Source organism: Anoplolepis gracilipes, chromosome 14 (genome assembly GCF_047496725.1).
Source record: "Anoplolepis gracilipes chromosome 14, ASM4749672v1, whole genome shotgun sequence".
NCBI classification, from domain to species: domain Eukaryota; kingdom Metazoa; phylum Arthropoda; class Insecta; order Hymenoptera; family Formicidae; genus Anoplolepis; species Anoplolepis gracilipes.
The window spans coordinates 9873416-9900992 of record NC_132983.1 but is presented as its reverse complement, the minus strand read 5'-3'; the positions used below and the strand labels follow the sequence as shown (position 1 = coordinate 9900992).

General features: G+C 26.8%; 1 protein-coding gene and 1 pseudogene across 2 annotated transcripts in view; one reads left to right on the top strand and one right to left on the bottom strand.

The window, feature by feature from the left end:
* Nucleotides 1-27577, bottom strand: part of Cow (Proteoglycan Cow) — a 283890-nt gene that overhangs the window by 216559 nt on the left and 39754 nt on the right. The gene's annotated exons all lie outside the window — the stretch shown is intronic.
* On the top strand, nt 17558-19293 carry LOC140673453 (uncharacterized; annotated as a pseudogene).

Sequence of the window (27577 nt, the reverse complement as noted above, 5' to 3'; positions counted from 1 at the left end):
CTGTGGTCAATCGTGACATGGTCAAACGGGACGCTCCCATAATAACGCATGCGCATAAGTTTCGTACATACTTTTCGGTATTATGTATTTTGCCGGAATTAGCGGTCTAGTTATATATAGAAGTCTGTGATCAGTACACGTACTTCTAACCTTCTTTCGGTCTTTAATTCTGACACGTGTTAGTGAAAAAAGTGAAAAATATATAATGGGATACAAATGAGTAATTATTGGGTACCAAAGCACAGTTAATAGAAAGGAAAAAAATAAAATTCTTTTTTTAAGTAAGCATATATTTTAAGTAAAGGTAAACAGTATAATTATTCTTGTTATTATACCGTGTCTTCTTTAATTATTTAAAATGATAATGATGATGATTCTGAATATATTTAATTATTCATTATGTTTACGAATATTTTTTTGATTAATATATAGTGTGATAATATATAGAAGTGTGTAATATATAGAAGTCTGTGATGTACACGCAACGGCAGAAATGGTGTCCGTCGGCAACTTCAGGATCACACGCATACACATGCAGTTAGTACATATGTATACGTATGATTTCTGTTGTATGTGTGTAACGCTGAAGTTGTCGTCGGACACCATTTCTGCTAGTACCCGTACATGTGTGCAACACACGCCATCACAGCGCATGCACAGAAAGAGATACCCTATACAATTGTTTGTACATAAAATTGGAGCCGCCTTATGTATATAAGGAGTTAACAATCTAGTAATATATAAAAGTCTGTAGTCGGAATATGTAGCAATAGTGTTTGCGTGTAAAGAGAGTTCTACAATGCGTTGCCAATGTCCAGTTGCCAGTTGCTAAGAATGACAACTCTTGTTACAAAATCCTATTTCTTGTTAAAACAAGTAAGTTGTTAAAAAGAAGTTGTTGTCAACTTTTAACTTTTCTTCAGCAACTGCTTGTTTCAACCGGAAATAACATTTTGTAACTTGTAGGTCCCTCTTAAGAATTATTATACTTGAAAAGATTATTAAAGGACATTGATAATTCGTATATCAATAGTTTAATGAAATTGTTTTCGGCTAATCAAAGTACAATAAACCTTATGCATTCAAATAATTATACCAAGTCTAAACATATAGACAACTTTATAAAGGAGAACATAACTGTATAAATAAAACTTAAACTTTATTTCTGTGAAGAAATGACAGATGATGCATTTACAAAGCTTGTAACTAAAGAAAAAAATCTCTGTTGTAATAATGGCATAAGATTAGACGAATAATTTGTTGATTGAATAATCAATATTAATAAATTCTTTTATATAAAACCCAGATAGCCAAGCATGCCCAAGCAATATATGGAAATAAAATGCTAACAACTAATGCTAGCTTCTCACTAAAAATATGAATTAAATGTTTGAATGGTTAAATATAACTAGCATAATGTTAGCATACTGTCCCAGTAAAATGCCTAGCTAAAAAAGGGACATCTCGAAAAGACATATTGTTAGCAAAGAGTTAGCATACAATTTTTTAATTTGCTAGCAGATATGTAAACACATTGTCAGCATTAAAGTTGAAAGTGATGTTTATTTTATGCTGTTATTATACAGGAGATATTTAGATTAATTTAAATTAAAAAATTAATATTTATATCATTTTTCATTCGCTACAAACTATTCTTTAACTTTGAATTATCATTCTTTTTGTGTTACTTATAACTATCATACTTTTTGTGTGGTAAAAATTTTACATTAATTGTATATATATATATAATTTTAATTTTTTTTTAATTAAAGAAGAAAAGATAAAAATAACTATGTATTGTTATTTATATACACAAAATAAATATATATACATATATATATTCATATACATACAATGTTATTTTTAACTTTTCTTCTTTAATTAAAGTTTTTCTGATTTCTTTGTTATATATAAATTTTCTGACAAAGATTATTATTATATTTATTGATATACATATAATTTTGACATATATTAGCCATAAAAATCTCTAGCTTTTATTAATTTGATTTTATTATTGATTCTGATTGTATATGACATACAGCATATAACACAAATTTGTGTTATATATTTTAAATAAATTGCAGCATTTGCTTTCTTATATAAAAATAAGAAAAGTTTTCATAAAATAGGCAATAATCACTCATGGGTTATTTTATTTATCTGTTTTACAAGCCCATGAAAGTTTGCTCATCTTTACAAAGACACCTTATATATATACAGTGCGCTCTGCGTTTATGCTTGCCGCGTGCCTAGTATCAAGTAACAACTGGGAGGTTTCTTCGCGCCGCGCGCTTATACTGACACGGATTGGCCGATCTTTATTAATTTATATCTCATTAATTATTGCGAATTTAACAAAATGATATAAGATTTTTTTCTTGAGTTTAACACGTTCTATCTACCCACGAGAGTTGATCCGCCAATTCAGGGACACCCTGTATATATATATAGTGCAATTCTGGCGCAGTGAATTGAGTGTTTGTTCGCTATGCCTAAGATCTCGGGTTCAAATCCGAACAGAACTATCGAATTTTTATTCGATGTTATTTGATCGCCACCTCTCGGAAGGCAATGGCAAAACCACCAAGAGAATCTTGCCACAAAAACTCCCTCTACCTAGACCGTTCGGAACCGGCATTAAACAGTAGGTCCCTATGGCTGCAGATAAGACGCTCTATGCAGTCATATGCTAGAGGGAACGCCAACCTCCGACAGGAGAAGGCGTGTGGAAAGGGTTTGGAAGGAGGTGTAAAGAGGATAGGAGATTGGAAGGGGTTGCTGTACCCATGAAAAACATCCCGGCAGCCCTTAGGGGTTTTGCGTCTTATCGGCTAATGCGTGCCAGGATAAGCGCGCGATACGAAGAAACCTCCCAGTTGTTACTTGATACTATGATGATTATCTTATTTTTATTTCTTATCTTCTCGTTCTTCGTAGTAAACTTCGAAATTTATTCCTTTACGTATTATTAATAAATATGCTCAAGTCATAAAAAAATTTGAAATCTTAAATATTTTATCTCCTAATCTTATAGTTTTAATATCCTATTGAATTATTATTGGCGTTGTATAAAACAAAAAAATTGATCCGCCAATTCGGGGAGGAGGGTCATCTTTGTAAAGATGAGCAAACTTTCATGGACCTGTAAAACAGATAAATAAAATAACCCATGAGTGATTATTGCCTATTTTATGAAAACTTTTCTTATTTTTAAATAAGAAAGCAAATGCTGCAATTTATTTAAAATATATAACACAAATTTGTATATATATATATATATATATACATACATACATACATACATACATATACAGGGTGTCCCCGAATTGGTGGATCAATTCTCGTGGATAGATAGAGCGTGTTAAACTCAAGAAAAAAATCTTATATCATTTTGTTAAATTCGCAATAATTAATGAGATATAAATTAATAAAGATCGGCCAATCCGTGTCAGTATAAGCGCGCGGCGCGAAGAAACCTCCCAGTTGTTACTTGATACTAGGCACGCGGCAAGCATAAACGCAGAGCGCACTGTACGTGTCTCTTTCAGTACGCCTTTTGTACGTTCTTTGTACGTGCTTTGTAGAGCGCTCCGCCTACTGTCTCGTCGTGCGCCTAGTATCAAGTAACAAGTAGGAGGCTTCTTCGCGCCGCGCGCTTATCCTAGCACGTATTGGCCGATCTTTATTAATTTATATCTCATTAATTATTGCGAATTTAACAAAATGATATAAGATTTTTCTCTTCAGTTTAACACGCTCTATCTATCCACGAGAGTTGATCCGCCAATTCGGGGGGGAAGGTCCCGTTAGCACACATCCCGATAGCATACAACCACACATATTGACCGATGCCTAGGGTAACCAGCACGATTAGCCAATCAGAAGGTTCAATTGTTCATTGGCCAATTAACATTGTGCGCTATCGGATCCCGTCCAATTCGGGGACACCCTGTATATGAAAACTAAACTGTCTTTAATAAGGTCTAGTCTACAATAGAGTCGTGAGTCATAAGAAATGAACCAATCACAATTATATAATCGAATATTTTCTTTTCAATTCAACTCTGATTAGTTAATTTTTTATAACTTCCCAAATAGCACATGTTTGTTTTATAAACGTTTTCTAAACGCATCCAATATTTTTTAACCGTCAAGCACCAATAAGAAACGTTTCAACAGGAACATTTTTAAAATCATGGTTTAAGAAACGTATTTTTTACGTTTCTATAATAGAACAAAAATTAATTTTTTAATTCAAAATTATATATACATATTATTAAGACTGTACTTATTAAGATGATCCCCAGATAGCACAGAAAATTAAAAGATGACGAAAAAAATGTCTTTTTTAAGTTATCTTTCTGACAAGGCTAAAAGATGTCTAAAAGAATATCTTTCTACCTACAAAAAAAGTCATTTTTTAAAAGAGTCTTCTAAAGTCATAATTAATTTTAGTCGACGAAAAGATGTCTTTTTGATCATCTTTTCGACAAGACAAAAAAGATCAATTTTATATATCTTATTTTAGCATCATCAGCCTGAGTGAGGGAATGTTAATATACAATCTCATGATGACACATATTCCACGATTAAGTCTTAGTTTCTTTGTTTTCTACTAGCGTTTTAGTTATTCTCTGTCAGTTCTTTCTTTTTTAGTTTTGTGCGTACCTTGTTTTATATATATAATGACTGTCGTAAAAGAATAAGGCCGGTATTCATAGTCCGTTTTTATAGGTAAGATCAATTTAAGACATATTTTTAGTCGACTTAAGACTACGTTCAGCCAATCAGATGACCGAATAGAACTTTAAGCCCTTACTTAAGACAAGCTTGAATATAAGAATAAACCATGAACACCTAGAAGGACTAGATGTACTTTCTAATTTTCTCAATATTTCTAATTGTCTCATTTTGTCTCATTTCATTACTTCTTGCGATAAAGTGTCATGCGAAATTCTAAATACTAACATGAGTAAACACTAACTTTATATTGTAATTAAATTAAGACTCAACTTCCGAATAGTTCCTACCTCCGATTTTAATGAAATTTTAAAGGTATGTCAAACTTACTAAATGTAGTCGAACGCCACTAGCGCCAAAATGCGGAAACATCTAGTTTTTTAAATATTTCAATTTTAGTTATGTGGCTAAATGAACAATTTTTCTTTTTATATAAAAAAAGAATTAAAATTCAGTAATATTATGAATAAAATATTTTATTTTATTAGTATGTCAAAAGAATAAATATCAATTTATTAAAATATTAATAACAAGAAAAAAATAAGAAAGAGAAAAACTCATTTTCTTACATTTTTAAATATAATCAATATTTGAAACAATAATAACAGTTAAAAATTAACTTATCCTAACCTAAACTATCGTAATCTGAACCCGATGCTTTAAATGCGCGTGAGGTTTGTAAATGTACGATTCCACGTAAGTTTATAATTTTCGGCACAAAGTGAGGTCCACTCTATTGCTCACTGCTTCAATTTGAAATAAGTTAGATTAAATTATTCTTTTCAAAACGATAGTGCAGTCGGAGAAGTGGATTTTCTTCCCTGTTCACTCGTTTTCTGTGGGATGGTTATAAAGTTTTACATGGATTTCTAATTTTCCACGGAAAGCGTCTGCCTTCATCACCAGATGCTTTGAATGTGAAATAAGGTTCATAATTATACAGTTCTACATGGATTTACAATGTAAAGGTCCAACCATATCACCCAGTACTTCGAATGCGAAACAATCCCAGGTAGCACAGGTTCGTTTTATAAACGTTTTCTAAACGTATCCAATATTTTTTAAACGTCAAACACCAATAAGAAACGTTTCAACAGAAACATTTTTAAAACCATAGTTTAAGAAACGTATTTTTTACGTTTCTATAAGGCCTGATTGCATCAACATTATTTTGGCTTTAAACGAGACTTAAATATATATATATATATATATATATATATATTTAATAGAATATATATATAAAAGAATTATTTATTATGCTGCTTTCTATATATTGTTTAGTTTAGCATTTACTATTTACTATTTAACTTTTCTATATTCTATTACTTTTGTGTTTAAATCTTATTTTTTACATTTCTATAGTTAAGAGTTACTCTTGTGGAATAAAAAACTAATTCAAGATTACACTTTTTCGTAATTATTTTGATGATGATGTACATCAACATCAAAATAATTAGATATATATATATATTTTTTAAAAGAAAAAATTTCTCTAACATAGCATGTTATTTTTAGATTTTTCTTACGTTGTTCTAACAAAATTAGTGAACTTAGAAACTTCTATGAACTTGCTTCTTCCAATGGTCAAACAACTTACAGCACATTTTCGACCATCGAGAATACCCCATGTGGAGGATGTTCCTGAAATACCAGTTGACACTGATGAAAATTTGGAAAATATTGAAAGATTTTTAAAAACAAAACAAAATTTTGAATACATGGTAAATGTAACTCATTAAATCTCTTTTTATATTTTTGCATTCTGTTTATTTTCCTTTCTTTTTTTTAATCCATATTTTTTTATTATATTAATGTGTTATTATTCTTTTAAAGGTACAGATTTTAGCTATATCAGGTGGTACAACGATTGCACAGATAACAAGAAGAACATTGGAAAAAATAATAACAAATAATTACGCTAAAAACTTTAATTGGGCAGGAAGAGTACCTAAAAAAGCCTTCAAAGTTTTAAAAGCGAAAGATTTAATCATAGGTTTGTCTTTTGTCTTTGAAGCCAGCATTGATAACATTTAGCAAATATGTTTAATTATTACACACACACACACACACACGCACGCACACGCACACACACACACACACACACACGCACGCACGCATGCACATAAATATATGTACATATATATATATATATATATATATATATATATGTGTGTGTGTGTGTGTGTGTGTGTGTGTGTGTGTGTGTGTGTGTGTGTGTGTGTGTGTGTGTGTGTGTGTGTGTGTGATATTGTACAGTTATTATAAAACTATTATGTTAAATAATTATATATAAAATAATAATGTATAATAATTTATAAATTTTTTACAGCTACTGTTAGAAACGTTGAACCAAACGCTGCAGTCAACAAAATTGAAAATTGTATCAAAGATTGGTTGAAGCTATCCTCTATGCGTATTACTTTAGCCGAAATTAAAGCAAGAAGAACTTTTCAACAAGAATAAAAATTTTAAGTTAAGATTTATTAGATTTTAAGATAACACAGTTCTGTGATTGAAACATAAGTACAAGAAAATAATTATATTCTTGGAATAATTAAAAAAAGTTAATTTTTTTTAAATTTTAATTTTGTTGTAATTTTTTTTATTTTTTAAGTTAAAATTAGGTTAACATTTATTAAATTTTAAAATAATTTTAAGATAAAATTGTTCTATGTTGAGATTTAAACATAATAAGTATACAAGACAAAAAAGTTATATTCCTGGAAAAATGTGTCAATTTTTTTTCATTTTATGTATGTGTTAATTTTTTTTTCATTCTTTGGTATAATTATTATATGTTTAAATGTTTTTTTTTTATATAAGAACTTTATTTTAAAATACTTTATTATGATTTGTACTTTATATATTTTTGATTATAATCTTATTATAATATACAGGCAATATAAACTACTATATATGAACATATTGTATACATATATTTATTTTATAAAAGAAAAAAACAGTTTTTATGCGTGAAAAAGATTTGTTTTCTTATGAAATAATAATAAAATAATGCGTTCACACCCACACACACACATACACACACACGCACACACACATATATACACATTATTTATATATATATATATTTTTTAATAAAATTGAACTAAATTTAATATATATATATATAATAAATATGATTGTTTATTCACAGATTCAATAAAATAATGCATATATATATATATATATATATATATATAATAAATATGATTGTTTATTCACAGATTCAATAAAATAATGCATATATATATATGTATATATATATATATATATATATATATATATATATATATATATATATATATATATATATGCATTATTTTATTGAATCTGTGAATAAACAAATTTTTCACAAATAAAGGAAAGAAAACGGTATTTTGACCGTTTCTTAAACGTTTTTTTTTGTTAGAAAATAACGTTTCCCTTAACGTTTCTTAAGTGGACATTTATACCAATCAAAAACGTTTTCGAAAGCCGGTTTTAAAACGTTTCGCAGAAACATTTGTGAAACGTTTTTAAAACGAATACGTGCTACTTGGGAAGGTTCATAATTATGCGGTTTTACAATGGGTTTGTAACTTTCGATGCAAAGCAAGGTCCAATTCATATCACCCAATGTTTCGGATGTAAAACAAGGTTCATAATATATTGTTTTACATGGGTTTTCAACTATTGACGCAAAATGAATATTAACTAAAAAAAAAATAGGTTAGATTTTGAACTTCTACTTTTCAGCTATTGTTTAATAACTCTCAGAACAGATTCTTCTTTCATATTCCCGATATTCTCTTACACTTTTCTAGCATTTTCTATCCTTTTCTTCAAATATTAACTTTTTTAAATTTCTCTGGTAAGGATTATTTCCCATAGACTTCTATATATTATTAGATTGCTAACTCCCCAAATTTTGTTTATATAAAGTGTCTTAGAATTTAATGTACTAAGGTAACTCTTTCTGCGCACGCGCTGACATCTGCCGACACCATTATGATCAGTACATGTACTTCTAATCTTCTTTCGGTCTTTAATTCTGACACGTGTTAGTGAAAAAAGTGAAAAATATATTATATGGTGGGATACAAATGTGCAATTATTGGGTGCCAAAGCACAGTTAATAGGAAGGAAAAAAATAAAATTCTTTTTTTAAATAAACATATATTTTAAGTAAAAATAAACAGTATAATTATTCTTATGATTATACCGTGTCCTTCTTAATTATTTAAAATAATAATGATGATAATTCTGAATATATTTGATTAATTATTGGGTCTGTGAATATTTTTTTGAATAATTACAGCGTGAATAATATTTAGAAGTCTATGATGTACATGCATGCAACACGCGTCAATACAGCGCATGCGCAGAAAGAAATATATACACTTGTTTGTACATAAAATTAGACCCACCTTATACATGAGAGTTAGCAGTCTAGTAATATATAGAAGTTTGTGTTATTTCCACAAAAAATGTTTGGATATATAGGTTTCTTGTGTCTATTTGTACATATCCTATAAGTTTCATCAAAATCGCAGTAGGAGCTATTCTGAAGTCTCACCTAAATTAATATTTATTCATTAACTCGTTCTTAGTGCCTTGTTTGAAAATTGCATTTGATTCAGTCGCGTAAAAAAATTAAATTCTCTTACTTAAAAAGGACCATCCAACGAACGTTCGAAACAAATAGCATAAGATCAATCTTTTTGACCGTTGGGTGTATATCAATTGAACACAATGCTTATTGGCCAATTTAAAATAAGGCTCTTGGATTGGTCAATCCTACTAGTTACCCTACATACCGGTCGATATGAGTGGTGTCCTATTGTACTGTGTCCAATGAGCTCCTCCTACAACCGTTGACCTGTTTTTTGGGCCTAACAATTTGTACAATTCATACATTTCAAAACGTCTGATTTTGAAAAATATTTATTATGCTCTTCCTTTGACCTATCCTTCTCCAAGTCTATTAATTTAGGTGAGACATAAGAATATAATTCTTATTATTCATATATAATGCAAAACTTTCTTAAAATCGTATTTTATTATTTTTTTGTATCATATATGTTGTTTTGCTTAATATTATTTTCTAAATAATTGTTATAATAATTGTTAAAGAATAAATGAGTTATATTAAATAAATAAAAGTTTGAAACATTTTGTCGTTTATCATGTCATTATACTTTTCATGACATAAACATTTATGCCCTCATATTAAAAATGAGATAAGGATGGGTTATAGATGTTAAATCCATAAAAGAATAAATCATATATCCACATATATCATAATTTATATATCAGATACTTGTGTATCTGATGAAGTATAAAGAATAACATTTATTATTTCTTGAATTTATTTTATGTTAGAGATACAAATAATTATCGCTCGCTCCGTAGACGCCTTGTTGAGCAAAAATTATTCTTTTTTAGATATAAAATATACAAATGTTTTGCGAAAAAGATATAACTAAATGATATAACTGAAAACAGCTATTAACAAAATTTTCCAAAGAAATAACCATAATTGATAAAACGGAAAAAATAAAAATATAGCAAATTAATTTCAAAATTTAAAAACCTTTATTAAGCTAATACTACTTAAAAAATAAAATAAAATATATAAATTAAGTTATTTGCTATAAATCCTAATTTAGTACATTATTCTTGATTTTACTTTTTTAATGGTTGAACTATATTTGACAAAAATTCATAATTAAAAACTAGAGACTTGACATAAAACTAACACTTCCTTTACTAAATACGTATACTTAAAAAGTAAATATACCAAAATTAATACTTTTTTTACATTATTTTTAGGAACAATCAAGAGAATTAAGTTGTATGTTATATTTTAAAAAATATTAAATAATAAAGACAAAGTGTTGTACAAGAAAAAATCCTATAAAATTAAAATAAAGAAACTCTCTTTTTCTCTCTATCTTAATTTAGGTAATATTATTTATTAGAGACAGGAACCATCTTCCGATTTCAATAATTTTGAGATGTTATCAAAGTTATCCAAAATAATACTATAAAGGTTTCAACTCGCGCTTGTCATTTATTAAAAAGTTATTACAAAGAAATTACAATGAATAGTATGTAATTGTTTTAGATAATTGTGTGTTTACATTAATGAACATTTTGCCGTCGACCTTGACATATGTTGTAAAGATGATTAATATTTATTTGTTTTAATTGACGGTCTGTAAAGCCCATTCTACAATGGCAGTAACAAGGTTGTAGGAGTATAGACTAAACTGTTTTTAGTGAAATAAAGACAGTAACTTCGCGCTTGAATATCTCATTGGTTTACAGTAAGATAGTAGGAGTACGAAATAAAAATTGCCCATTTCGTTACTCCCAATCTTTATTTTGTTAAAAACAGTTTAGTCTCTACTTGTTACTGCCATTGTAGAATGAGCTTTGCAGTTTTTGAGATATTTAATAAAAAATGTTTACTGAATAAAAAGTAATTTTCTGTCATGGACATCATTTTACTTGAAATGTACGATGTGGAACCGTACGATAATAAACCTCCTGGAATAAATCTCACGTTGTGTGAAAAGTTGAAAATCCATGTAAGATAATAAAATTGATAAGTATGATTTCATGTGTATTTTTAACTTCCCATGCGAAGCAAAATAACCCCACACTGTCTGGTGCTTTCAGTGCAAAACAAAGTCTATTATCATATAGTTGCACATGAGTTTCCAACTTTCCAGGCGAAGCAAGGTTTATCTATACAATGTCAAAGAGATTTATATTCTATTTATTTATTCTCTTTGTTAATAACTTTATTTATTAAAAACTTATAAAGAAAATAATTTTAACGGTTCCGTATAGATTTCCAACCTTCCACATGAAGTGAGATCCACTCCACACCGCTTTCAGTGCAAAACGAGGTCAATTATTGCATAGTTTCATATGGGTTTCCAATTTTTGAAAATTTAAAACTCACGTAAAATTTAAATTAAAAATTATTAACGTACGCCAGTATGAAAATAACTGTCTACTCTCAGCGAACAATGTAATACAAGGAAAGTTAGGATCATTAAACTTATTTTGTTTGTAACTTTTTAATAAACAACAAATGTCGCCTAAAACTTTTCTAACATTACTCAGGATAATAATCTTAATAACAAAATCTTAAAATTATTGAAATCGGAAAATGGTTCCTATCTCTACATAATTATCTTAATCTGTTTTGGTTTTAAAATATTTTCTGACTCTGGTGCTCAAAATATAGTAATTTAGATTTTAGAGCTCAGATCTTGTCATAAAACTATCCGAAAAAAATGAATATAATATAGTCATATGTAAATATACATAATTAAATATAAAAAAATCTTATAACATATGTAATCTTATATAAGAATATCTAAAATTTGACACGATATGACCTTAACCTTAGAAGCAAATGTTTATCAATACGTGTATTAAATCTCTATAATAATAATCAAAAAATTTGTATAAAATTATTTATATTTCATACGAAGAGTTTTAAAGTATAATTAAAAATATTTGATAGTTATTCGATAATTTTAACTAAATATTTTTAAACTATGAAGTTAGCTGACATAAGGTTTGTTTTTTATTCATGTACATATGTACTTCTGAACTATAATGCAATAAGTTAGAATAAAACAAATATATTTTTTCTCGTTCTAACTTACTGCACTAGTTCAGAAGTGCAGGAATAAAAAACCTATAATTTATAAAGAATTCTCTCCACTACATCGCACTAATGGATACTAAAGTACAATACTACTGTACATACATATGTATATGATATATATAAATAGTATAGTACATAAATAAATATTTTGATAATACAACATTTAACATAAACATTTTGATTATGAAATAATTAATGTATATATTGCTAAGTAACATAACAATACTATTATTGAATTTTAGATAACTTCATATGTAACAGTCTTAAATATGCTATATTATAGTTTGGTGCGAATGACCTAATTCATTATTAAATATGCATATAAAAAAGTTTTTGATATTATCATAAAATTTCATATAGACTTTTGTACATTTAAAAAGATATAGCAATCGGCTATATTTTATGATATATAATTTTAGTCTTATCTCACACAAGAAACAAAAAATTGTAACAAGATAAAAATTACAAAATCTTAAAGTACCCAGATAGCACACAATATTCTATGAATATTCTTATCAAGTGCGAATGTTCTCAATTTTGGAATATTCCAATCAAATATTATATAAATATACATAAAACATTACAATTGGAAATTATACATTTTATGATAGAAAAGAACATTCTTAGAATATTTGTTGAGTTTATTTATTGCACATGTTAATTGCACATGAGCAGTATTGTAAGAAATTAGATTAAGTATAAAACAACCTTTATGATCAAACGTACTACGAACAAGTCTTTAGACGGCCATATTTATAACATACGGACAAAAGAATGTTTTGCGTCGCGAGTGTCGTTAGCAGCTAACAAAATGTGTAGTATGGAAAATTAAGAAAAATCAAGCATAAGAACAAGGTATTTTACTTAATAACAGTGAAATTTTATCTGTGGTGATACATCACAAATATAAAACCGGTATATGTACGTTATGTACACATAATACATATGCAGTGAGAAAAAAATCTTAATTTTAATAAATATATATAAGTGGTAGCATAACGGTTCTTAAAAGGTAAATATGTTTATAAATATGTTTATATATAAACATATATATGAGTATGTACATAATGTACATATACCGGTTTTATATTGTGATATATCACCACAGATGAGATTTCACTGTTATTAATAAGTAAATTATTGTATACAAATATAAAAGTAATTTTCCAGCTACATATATGTATACATAATTGCCTAAAAAATTTCTGTAATTATTTTTCTATATTTTGAATCTTTCAAATGTTTTACTTAAAATTTAAATTATCTGAAATTTGCTTTATTTTAATTTTAGATTCTGACACTTGCTAGATACTATAATAGAATATTATTTTATATAAAATTAAAAATGCCTAAATACTTTTAACTTTTATAAAAAAGCATCTTTGTTATAAAAGAACACGGATACGTGTTGTACACTAATGAATGAAAATAATATTGTTAATTTGACAGAAATTTACAGAATCAATTCTAATAGTGAACGTAATAGCTCTGATGGAATAAATGATAGTGAAAGCTGTATGAAATTGCTAATGAAAATTTGTCTGACATTTTTACTGAAGAAAATAGTTTAAGTAATTTTGATAGACAACTTCCAATTATTTCTGATAATTTTGATGTTAATTTACAATATAATAGTGCAGAGAATAATTTTTTGGATGGTGAATGGGCGTTTACATACAATGTGTCATTAAGAAAATTATTAAGTTTACTGAAAACGATATCTATTCATGCAAATTTACCAAATGATCCTAGAACTTTACTTACAATACCTCGAAAAACAAAAAGACAACAAAATTTTTTTAAAAGATATAAAGCCAAGAATTTATGCATACTTTGGCTTAAAGGTCGCAGTAGAAAAATTAATTTCTAAGGTGAATATTTCCACATTATTATCGATTGATATATTAATAAATATAGATGGATTACCACTTACAAGGGAACTGTCGGAAGTGTCCCTCACCGATTTTAATGAGCTTTGGATATGTTGTAGAACATAAAAAAATATTAGACCTATATTTTTTTTTAGCGGCGTATCTCAACGTTTAGAGGTTGAAACAATCCCTTAAAGAATAACGAATTTTTCGTTTTTAGCGAATATCTTTGAAATTATGGGACATATGAAAAAATGTTTTATACAAAAGTTTTATGGTATTTTGTACTCTTTACAATAGTATAATTGTATTTTTCAAAAATGTCAAATTTTTTAATTTACTCCACCCCCACCCCTTATTTTGCAAAATTAAAAAAAAATTTTAAGAACAAAAATTAAAGAGTATCGAAAGTCAAATTCATCCATGTATAATAATATGTGGGTTCCACGAATCAATTTTGAGAAAACAAGATGATAACTTCGTGCTATAGGCGCTGCGCTATAAGTTGTGTTGCGTTATTTTTTTAGTTGTGACATATTCAGTAACTGCCTCTTGTGCATATATTTATCTTACGCATATATTCGAACATAAAAATAGATTAATCTTAATGACATAATACGCAACGTATTACACGATAATAAAGCATAGATGTGTATACACATATATATATATATATATGTGTATATACATATACATATATATATATATATATATATACATATAATTTGCATATTTTGCACAAGACACAAATAAATAAAATCAGGTAAAAATAATATATTCATATAACTAATCTATTTTTCTAAGGTCTAAATAAAGACCGAAACGTTTGTATAATAAAAATTTCTTAATTTGAAATTTTTGTTTTCTTTTTTTTGCGCACCTATACCGCTCGGCTCCTAAAACCCTTTTACTTTATTTTTAATCTTTAATTGGAGAGTCTTTAGTCTTTATTTCATTAATGTATATATAACAAAAGTAACATATGTAAGTATGTTTACATATTGCAAGAATTAAAATAGTGCTGTGATGCATAAAATAAAAATAGAGATTATTTTACCTTTGCAGGCATAAGCGTGTATATACTGTTTTTAAGCAATAAAACTACAAAGTCATACCATCCGAGATGACATTTGCGGAAGTCAACTCAATCAGTGTTAAAGATAGTTAAAGAAAAATAGATTGATTATATGAATATATAATTTTTATATTATAAATTTATTCGTTCGTGTCGTTGTGCAAAATATGCAAATATATATTCATATAATCATTTAAATTTAGATATAAATATCTAATAACGGAAAGCTGTCTTTTCAGTTCGTAGTTAGCAATGTAAAGAAGTGTATTGAATATTATGCTTTCGTGAACATATAAGTATTTATTGTTGAATTATAGTACTTTTTGTCTTATTCTTGTCATTCATTGCTTTGAGATTATTGAAATTATAAAAATTCGTTAAATCATTATTATGCATATACCTATAATGCAACATCGTAATGTACGGAAAACCGAAATGAAATGGAACAAGAATTAACTTGCTAATTACACGCACGCACGCACGCACGCACGCACACACGCACGCCCGCCCGCCCGCATGCCCGCACGCACGCCCGCCCGCACGCACGCCCGCCCGCACGCACGCCCGCACGCACGCACGCACGTACGCACGCACGCACGCACGCACGCACGCACACACACATATATATATATATATATCAGTTATTTATTTTGAAAGTGGCATAAGTCCATTTTCTAAAGAAATCGAATTAGCTACCTTAATAGTTACATTTTTACATGATCTTTTCATTCTGAAGCAAATTGTTACTAATATATTTAAAATCATTACGATTTTGTAACACGAAAATTTGCTGATTAATGAAGTGATGAAAAAGTTTATTTTGAAAGTGGCGTAAGTCCCATTGTGAGAGTTTCAAATGAATATGGAAAATATTGTGCAATAAAATTGTCGAAAAAAGTGTTGAAAGAATAAGTTCATTCTAAATGAAATGAAACGTGAGGAGTTCATTTCAACTAAGCCTCTAGAAAACGCGACTTTTAAAAGGCTAAAAAATACTGACGGAGAAAGAGTAAATTGGTTTAAAATATGTTGGATGAGATTTTTGAGAAGCGATCCATATAAGTTATTCTACAAAACGACAATGAACGAGGATGCACCATTCAAAACATTGGATTTACTACCGCAACGGGGAAGACCGAAAAACTTTAATAATATCAAGTTGGCACCACTATACAAAAAAACGAGACCACTCGCAATCCTAAAATACAAGGACTTAATGGATTTATTACATTATATACCACCTGCACACCATAGTTATTTTAAATCCCTCCCGCATACACAAACTGGAGAAGACTGAATAATAATTAATAAAACATTATTAATTTTAATGTAAAAATTATTTAACAAAGAATAAAAGTTGAATATTTTTTTGATTTTATAACATGAAAGTGTATACATTTATTTTTATTTCAAGGAAAATTTATTTTTCCTATGGATTTGTGCTTTCTTAAGAATTAAAAACGTCATTTCATTAATTTTGAAAGTGGCGTAAGTCCATTCATAGCCATCAAAAACATATTATTTCTTAAATAATGTTAATTATGCTAATTAGGATGATAAATTTGACACCCTTAGAAACCCAAAAACATTATTCTACTATGTTATCTGTTACCCATATTTTTAAATTTAATCCAACGCAAACCCTTCAATATCTCAATTCGAACATAAATGGACTTACGCCACTTTCAAAATAAACGGCTCATATATATTTTAAAAAATAAATCAATACTTTAGTCTTAAAAAATTTATTACATTAATAATAAAAAACAAATATTTAATTCTGCCATCGTTATTCATTTTTTGTCATTTTTCGTATTATTCTCTTGTTCCGTATTTATAAAAAAATCATTTTTTTGTCAACGAAATGTTATGATTGATGGTTCAATGAATTTTTTGTAAGCATCTATATCAACAATAAAATTATTTTTTGTTTATAAAATTATTTTCTGGTTACTTCAAATTTTAGAATTTCTATTTCAATATCTTATATTGTAGTTTTTCTCTATCTTACAACATACACAAAATTTAAAATTATTATTTTGTTTTAATGTTAATTTATTTTGCCTTAATTTATTTTGCCTTATTATATTTTTGTCAAGAGAAAGTAAGAGATGACATTACTATCATAAAAAGACAATTTTATTAATTGTGAAATTTATTCTTTTTTATATATAATAAAAGTTCGAGATATTAAAATTTTAATATTTCAGAATACTGCAGTTTAATCCATACGTAATACTTTTACTTTCTGTAACTTTTACTGATTTGATTTATCAACAAACTCCGATAACTCTACAGGAAAGAGAAGTAAAAGAAAAAATTGAACGCATGCTGTTAGAAATAAAAGATGAAAAACAACTTCAACTAGAAATGGAAGAAACATTAGATTTTTACGACGAATATGAGATTCCAGAAGCGGAAGAAATTGATTTTTTTAGAGACAAATGAAGAGAAAATCTATCTCTTAGAAGAAGTTATTTGTAGTTCTGTTGAAACAACAATATCTATATCAATAACTATAAAAGGCAAGCTGTGGAATACTGGAGGAGTGGTAAAACAAGACCAAGATCACTTGAAGGAGTTAAACAAAAATTTTAAAAAGTTACATCAATATGACAACTACGATGATGGGAAAACCAAATCATTCAAGGTGGTAGTAGGTTGGAAAAATTAAAAAAAATTTCTGAATACACATTAAATCATTTTAATAAAGCACTTGAAAGAAAAATCATCATTCATGATATTGACATCGTTCGATGGGCTTTTCAAACACAAGAAAAAGAAAATGCGCCAGGATTCAAAGCCTCCGAAACATGGGTAAACAGATTCAAGGTACATAATATTGTGTCTCAAAAAATAACAAAATTTGTAACAAAAAAATCTGTGCTATCAAAAACAGACTTAGAAGATAAATGCGATACATTTATTACAAATGTAAAATATTATATTAATCGATATGAAGTGGAAAATATTTATAATTCGGATCAAAGTGGATTTCAGTTAGAATTTCATTCTGGTCGTACTTTAGCTGAAAAAAGTATAAAAAAGGTAGAATCTGTAGTACAGTCTGTATCATCAACCACGCATAGCTATACAATTCAACCGACTATTTCGGCTGATGGCAGATTATTATCACCTCTTTTTATAGTTTTAAAAGAAATTACAGGAACGTTTGGTCCAAGAGTACAGAAAACATTATTCAAGACGCCTAATATCTTTGTTCTGGCTTCAACATCAGGCAAATTAACATCGAATTATGTAAAAACTTGGTTAAAGGAAGTATTTTTTCCGAATGTCGGGCCACAATCGGTATTATTATTAGATTCATGGAGTGGACATTGTCCTAACATAATTTCAGAAACCAAACCAGATTCTGCAACAGATATTGTTTTCTTAACTATTCCCGCCGGTACAACAGGAAAAATACAGCCATTAGACGTATACAGATTTCGGTTGTGGAAGAATTTTATTAAACACTTTTCTGATACCGTTATGTTGTTAGATCTTGTTTTGGATCTTCATGCAAGAAATAATATCTTAAAATTACAATCATTAACACACTATCAGTTCTCGTCGCCCAGATTTCAAAATTTATTTAAATATGCGTGGTTTCAAGGTGGATACATACAGAATAGACGAACAGAGTTTGAAACACCAGTAGAATTTTGTTTAAAAAAAATTCTAAAGTAAAATGCGATATTTGTGGCGAAACAGCAATAATAACTTGTTCTTGGTGTAAAAAATCGCTTTGCATAACATATTTTTTCTATGAACATCATCTTTGTAATGAATATGTGCTATAAATGTAAGACATATATTTATGAACAAATTCTGTACTAATTTCTTTAAAAAAGATGTGTTTTTAAATTATTGATGAATATTGTTAAGGTTTTTGGCAGTTTTCCTTACCCATGCAACAAATGTTGATATTCTTTTAGTTCTGCCTAATAAAAAATTCTTATTCATATGAAATTACGTTTGTAACAATTTCAACATCTTTTTCGTCTTCTTTTCTTTCTTCTTTTTTTTGATATTTTAACTTTTTTTCTATTCCTTCTTTTATTTTTATTTTATAGTATTTTTTAATCAATAAACTCATTAAATTAAATTATATATTAAATTATATTTAATAATTATATAAATTTATATTTACAATTATATATGCAAATGTGAAATACAATATTATTATTTCTATTATTCTTTAATTTATTTTCTAATATGTTGCGTATTGTATCATTAAGATTAATCTATTTTTATGTTCCAATATATGCATAACATAAATATATACACAAGAGGCTTTTATTGAATGTGTCGCAACTAAAGAAATAACGCAACAGAAGTTATAGTGCAGCGCCTATAGCACGAAATTATCATCTTGTTTTCTCAAAATTGATTCGTGGAACCCACATATTATTATACATGGATGAATTTGACTTTTGATACTCTTTAATTTTTGTTCTTAAAAAATTTTTTAAATTTTGCAAAATAAGAAGTGGGGGTGGGGTAAATTAAAAAATTAGACATTTTTGAAAAATACAATTATACTATTGTAAAGAGTACAAAATACCATAAAACTTTCGTATAAAACATTTTTTCATATGTCCCATAATTTCAAAGATATTCGCTAAAAACGAAAAATTCGTTATTCTTCGAGGGATTGTTTCAACCTCTAAACGTTGAGATACGCCGCTAAAAAAAAATATGGGTCTAATATTTTTTTATGTTCTATAACATATCCAAAGCTCATTAAAATCGGTGAGGGACACTTCCGACAGTTCCCCTGTTAGTAAAAGTTCTAATAGTCAGATATATCCAATTTTATGTTCCCTATTTAAATATCCTTGTAATATATTTGTAATTGGTATTTATCACGATTACGAAAACCCGCCAATGCTAATGAATATCTTTCAGATTTTGTAAAAGAAGCTATTCAACTAGTAAATGATGGTTTTGTATTTCAAGGGAAAATATTACCATTTACAATTAAAGGTTTTATTTGTGATGCTCCTGCAAAATCCTTTATAACTTACTGTAAAGGTTATTCAAGATTTTATTCTTATACTAAATGTATACAAAAAGGTAAATATATAAAAGGTAGAGTCTTTTTTATTAAAAATAATGCAATAAAAAGAACAGATGACAGTTTTCGTCATAAGTTGCACCCAGAATATCATAATGGAGTACCTATTTTTTTGGAATGGTAACTAATTTTTCTTTGAAATACATGTATTTGATTTATTTAGGCGTGGTAAAAAAAAACTTCTTTTAAATATATGGTTACAAGGAAAACCTTCACATAAATTATCAAAAGAATGTATAAGAAAAATATCTGAATTACTTTTATCGATAAAAAGTTACGTTCCAATTGAATTTGTTAGAAAAACGCGTTCATTGAATGAAGTAAAGCGTTGGAAAGCGACAGAATTTAGATTTTTTTTATTATATAGTGGCCCATTAGTTTTACAGAATTTAATATCTTATAATAAATATTTACATTTTCTTACTTTACATATTGCAATTAGAATATTGATTTCTACAGATTTATACAAAACATACAATGAGTTTGCAAATAATTTATTGCTATACTTTATATTGCTCAAATTAAAGTTATTTATGGTTATGAATATATTTCTCATAATGTGTATGGATTAACACATATAGTGGAAGACGCTAAAATCTATGGCACACTGGATTTATTTAGTGCTTTCCCGTTTGAAAATTATTTGCAAGTCTTGAAGAAATTGGTAAGAAAGCCAAACCAACCATTAGCTCAAATTGTACGTCGTTTGCAAGAAAATGATTATACACTATCAAAATCAGATATAATGGAAAACGAAATATTATTCAGCACAGAGCATGATGAAGGACCTTTATTATCAAATGACTTTGAAAACAATATAAGAATTGTACATTCAAATACTTTAAATTAAGTACAAATATCGGAAACAAGTGTTGTTTACTTAAGGACAAGTCTGTAGTGCTTATTGATAATTTTGTTATACGTAAAAATAATTATTATATTATTGGTAAAAAATTTGAAAACGTTTATAATTTTTTTAATAAGCTGTGTCAATCTTTGCGATTAAATATTTACTCTGTAGATACTTTTCATTCTACTTCTCTTTGGTTAATAAATGATATTAATACAAAACTTGTTATTTTTCCAAATAATAATGGTTTTGTCGTTTTTCCTCTTCTTCACGTTTAAATATTATCCACACATTGTAAAATTGAGTCTGTAAACTTTTATTTTAACAATAGCTTTTAAAGGGCTTATAATTTTGTAGATTTATATTAAAGTATATTAATTAACACAAAATAAAATATATTTTGTTTAAACAAATAATAATAAAATTTCGTCATAACATTCGATAATAAAATTTTAAAGATCATGGAATGGATGATAATACATTTCCTTCATGATAATGTTGTTGAGGCTGTACCGTCTACTTGGGTGTTCGATGATATTTGTTATTGGTCACCTTATAAAGATTTAAAATTAACTCAAGTCATATCATCCTGTATATCTTCAATATTTGGTGAATGGAATATATGTAAAATATGACAATTAGCGAATGGACAAATATATAGTAAGTTTATAGAATAAATCTGAAATAATTTTATTAAATTATATTAGATCGAATAATTTGTTTCAACTTACATATTTACTTATTAATTTGATATATGTCTATTTAATTTTAAGATAATTTGCTGAAAGCTAAAGCAAAATGTGCAAAAGCAGAATATACTTCGGATCTTAATTCAGATTTTAAAACTAAAAGATAAATGAAAAAGAAACGATTTTTTTATGAAAACAGTTCTGAAGACGACATCACTCAGGTTGATAGTGAGCCTATTCTTCAACATATTTTTTTAAGTACCACACAAAAGAGTAAGTCTTCTTACCCATTTTTAAATTTGTTATAAACTTTTATTTTGAAAATAAATAGAGCGTTTAATTATCATTTTGAATATATCTTATTCTTTTGTGAATAAACAAAGAATTGCTACTGTGATGTAATACATATAATATATATGTATTTACGAAAAATTGATTTTAAATATTTTATAAATTAATTTTACAATTTTTTAAAGTATTATAAAATTTATACGTATAAAATCCATAATTATTATTAAAATTAATTACAATTTAAACATTTTTTAGAGCGCAAATTAAACAATGATATTTCTGAAAGTTCAAGTAAAGTTTCTGAACACGATATATTATCAAATAGAACATTACCTCCTTCACCATCTAAAAGTATGTTTTAGCATATATATAATATTAATTAGCATTTTACAAGCATTTTTTCAATATTTTTAAACTTTAATAAAAACAGTACAATTTTGATTTTTACAAGCGGCATGAAAAATCATTAAAATCAACTACATTCACAAATAAATCTATGGTTGAATCAGTAGGAAAACATAATCAAAAAGAAAATTGTGAATTATCCGTGACATTTATTTGCAATAAGTGTTCATCTCAAACTTCAAAATCATCTAATCTATCTTCATCTCAAACTTTAAAACTAAATAAAGAATTAGATAATCTATCTGGTACTTTTAATATTATGCATTATACTCTATTTGTATTTTTGTTAACCAAATTTGCTAAATATATATTCTTTTTTAATGTGTGTATTATAATAATGATCAATGATTTGTAATAATGCATAAAAAATGAACATTATCAATTAATGTATGTTTATAAAAACTATACTTCATGTTTCAAATGAGAATTTCAAAAGACAAGTATTAGGACAACTGCACATAATTAATCTAAGACAACAAATTTCTGAAGATCTTAGCGTTTTATTAATAAAAGCAAATTCTGAGAAAAATGAACCAATTGCATTAAATGAAAATTCTATACTTAAGAACTATAATTTTCCTCTAAAAGAAGTACATGACTTGGAGACACTAGAAGAATTTCTAATTCAGAACGATAATTTCCAAAATTTCGTACGTAAATTTATGTACCATTACATTTTTTATTATATTTACAATATTTGCATAAATTTTTTATTGTATTTTAGATCAAAGAAATTATACAAATTGGAGGAGTATCGTATAAACAAATGGTGAAACGCGTACTGTCAAGAATAATGTCTAATGATTTAGCTAAAGCATATAGTTGGATTGATTTTAAAGGAAAACGTAAATTTTCAAGTCTTCAAACTTGCTCAGCAATATTAATTGCTACACAAAAAACACATGGTTGCTCCGAAGCGGCGATAGAGACTATAATAAAATATTGACTTGTAAAATCTACCGAACGACAGAAGCAATTAAAGAAAAAAAAATAATTTGAAGACGTTCCATTTTAAGTAAAAAAAGAAATTTTATTTTGAGTACATTATATATAATAATGAAAAAAGATTATTTTAGTTAACAGTTATTTATTTTAAAAAGTTAAGAATTATTTATTTTAAATAACTTTGTTTTTAAAAATATTAAATACGTTAAAATAATCTTTTTTTGTGCTACACAATTAGCAAGTGCTTAACATTAGTAGCAGCTTTCTTTTGTTTAATTGAAAGAATATAGTTAAATATATATAATTTTATTTTTAATTAATCAAAGTTAATACTATAATGCAATATTTTTTTTATTTTATTAAATGTGAATTGATATTTTATAATTTATAATTGATAATTTATAAAAAATACGTAAAGTTTTTTTCTTATTTAAACAAGAATGTTTTTATGATAATTACAATACTTTAAGTTCAGGATAGTATAGTTATATTAAAGATTTTGTCTCTTTCCGCAAATGCAAAATATCTTTAGCAAATATTAATAACATTTCTAATATTAATTCGTTTATCCAAAAAAATAAAAAATGAAAACATTTAATAAGAATCTATCAGAAAAGTAAATAAAAATTTAATATTAAGATGCAGATGTAATATAAAGAATGTAAAAGATTCTATTTTTATCATTATTTTTCTAATAGCTTTTGTTTATCTATATAGATTCTTTGAGGCAATAATAGAAACAAACTTACTTCTTTTTGTATCTATTTGTAAACATGTAGATGTAATCTGTTATTGTTGAAGATTTAAATTATTATAGTTAATAATTTAAATCTTCAGTCTTCATGCTGACGTGGAAGTGTGATGTGTAGCATGAAAGTGCTTTTAACTTTTTGAAGAGTTATGTCGTGAGAAACTTGAAAAGGACCTAAACCAAAGGTCGAAACGTCGTCGATTGTTAAACCTATTAAACACACAATAAAGCTTTTTAACCAGTTTGGTCGATCAACAATAACCAGGGTTGGGGAAGTTAATTTTTTTTTTAACTAAGTTAAGTTGGAAGTTAATTGGCAATAAATTAAATAAGTTAACATTTAAAATTAAAAACAAAAACTAACTTAGTTAAAAGTTAAATTAAAAAAATAAAAATTAAAGTTAAAAGTTAACGTTAATTATATAAAACTACATTTTTTGCATAATTAATCTTTTAATTGTTATTTTAATTAAGGCTATAATAAAAAGATATATAAAAAAGTAGAAAATATATTTTTCTTTCTTATAAATTATAAAAGACTATCTTTTTATTATTTTTTATTTTTCTTTATATACTATTAATTAGAATTTTAAATAGAGTTCTTCTAAAGTCTCTAATTTATTTCTTTCCCAAGCACTCTAATAATTCTTTATCTAATAACAAATCGACATATAAACAAATAAAATAGCTTTAATATATATATATATATATATATATATATATATATATATATATATATTTTATATATTACGATCATCAATTTTCATATGACTTTGATATTAATAAATTATTTATTAACTGATATAAAAAAAAAAGTTAATAAGTTAAGTTAAAATTAACTAGTGTAAAGTTTAAAGTTTATGACATTTAAAATTAACTAAGTTAAGTTAAAAGTTATTAACTTTTTAACTTAACTTTTAACTATTTAACTAGTTACTACCCAACCCTGATAATAACACCCAATTAATTTCATCACTGGTGACATATAATTTTATCAATTAATAATTTAAATATTTTAATTATTATTGATTTATATATATATGTTTAACCAAGTTTATGTTCAACTAAGACTATTAATATATGTGATATCTTTGCAAACATTGTGTAAAATATATATACAGGGTGGACCATTTTAATCCATCCAGTCGAATATCTCGAAAACCAAGCCCGGGAGAGAAAAATGTTTCAGACAAAAGTTGTATAGTTTCGAGGGGGCCATAAGATGGTACCATTGGTTTGACCTTGAAAAGTCATTTGAAGGTCACTTGAAGGTCACTTCAAGTTTTTTAAAAGAAACACCCTATATATTTTTACATATTCTTGTAGCTCATCTCGAAAGCTTTCCAAAACACTTATGACAAAGTATTTTTCATTAAATATTTTTTGAGTTATAAGGCTTCAAAGTTGCAGTATTTTGACATAAAATACAAGATATCTCGTAAAATATTCATTTTTTGATTATCTTACTCTAATACTTTTATGCACAGAATAATGAGACGAATCAATTGGTGTAAAGAAAACACATAATTATGTTAAAGTAAAAATGTGTAACTGTTAATTGCAAATTCAGATTTTTACTTTAATATAATTATGTGTTTTCATTATACCAATTGATTCGTCTCGTTATTCTGTGCATAAAAGAATTAGAGTAAGATAATCATAAAATGAATATTTTACGAGATATCTTGTATTTTATGTCAAAATACTGTAACTTTGAAGCCTTATAAACTCAAAAAATACTTAAAGAAAAATACTTTGTCATAAGTGTTTTGGAAAGCTCTCGAGATGAGCTACAAGAATATGTAAAAATATATAGGGTGTTCCATTTAAAAAACTTGAAGTGACCTTCACGTGACCTTGAAATGACTTTTTAAGGTCAAACCAATGGTACAATCTTATGGCCCCCTCGAAACCATACAACTTTTGTCTGAAACATTTTTCTCCCGGGCTTGGTTTTCGAGATATTCAACTGGATGGATTAAAATGTTCCACCCTGTATATGTATATGAAAACTAAACTGTCTTTAATAAGGTCTAGTCTACAATAGAGTCATGAGTCGTAAGAAATCAACCAATCACAATTATATAATCGAATATTTTCTTTTCAATTCAACTCTGATTAGTTAATTTTTTATAACTTCCCAGGTAGCACATGTTTGTTTTATAAACGTTTTCTAAACGCATCCAATATTTTTTAACCGTCAAGCACCAATAAGAAACGTTTCAACAGGAACATTTTTATAATCATGGTTTAAGAAACGTATTTTTTACGTTTCTATAAATAGAACAAAAATTAATTTTTTAATTCAAAATTATATATACATATTATTAAGACGATCCCCAGATAGCACAGAAAATTAAAAGATGACGAAAAAATGTCTTTTTTAAGTTATCTTTCTGACAAGGCTAAAAGATGTCTAAAAGAATATCTTTCTACCTACAAAAAAAGTCATTTTTTAAAAGAGTCTTCTAAAGTCATAATTAATTTTAGTCGACGAAAAGATGTCTTTTTGATCATCTTTTCGACAAGACAAAAAAGATCAATTTTATATATATTATTTTAGCATCATCAGCCTGAGTGAGGGAATGTTAATATACAATCTCATGATGACACATATTCCACGATTAAGTCTTAGTTTCTTTATTTTCTACTAGCGTTTTAGTTATTCTTTGTCAGTTCTTTCTTTTTTAGTTTTGTGCGTACCTTGTTTTATATATATAATGACTGTCGTAAAAGAATAAGGCCGGTATTCATAGTCCGTTTTTATAGGTAAGATCAATTTAAGACATATTTTTAGTCGACTTAAGACTACGTTCAGCCAATCAGATGACCAAATAATAGTCAAAGTCAAAGTTAAAATAGTCATGTAAAAGCTCGTCGAGAGAGAAAGTATGTATATGTGCATAATTTTTTATACGTATAAACGAAATATATACATAATATATAGTTATAAAATTCATTACTGTAACGTATTTTTAGAAAATATCCGCATGTCAAAGAAAATGTAGTAGATAGAGCGACCTCATCACTATTACATAACTCATAATAATCTCTTATTAATATGTCTCTTATTATTAATATATGTAAGTTTATGTCTAACAGTTATTGTTGGAGAGGTCTTTATTGTATTTTAAATAAATCATTTTTATACAAATTTGATATTTTATGAAGTATGAAGTACATGTTATTTATGAAATTAATGGCTGTGTTT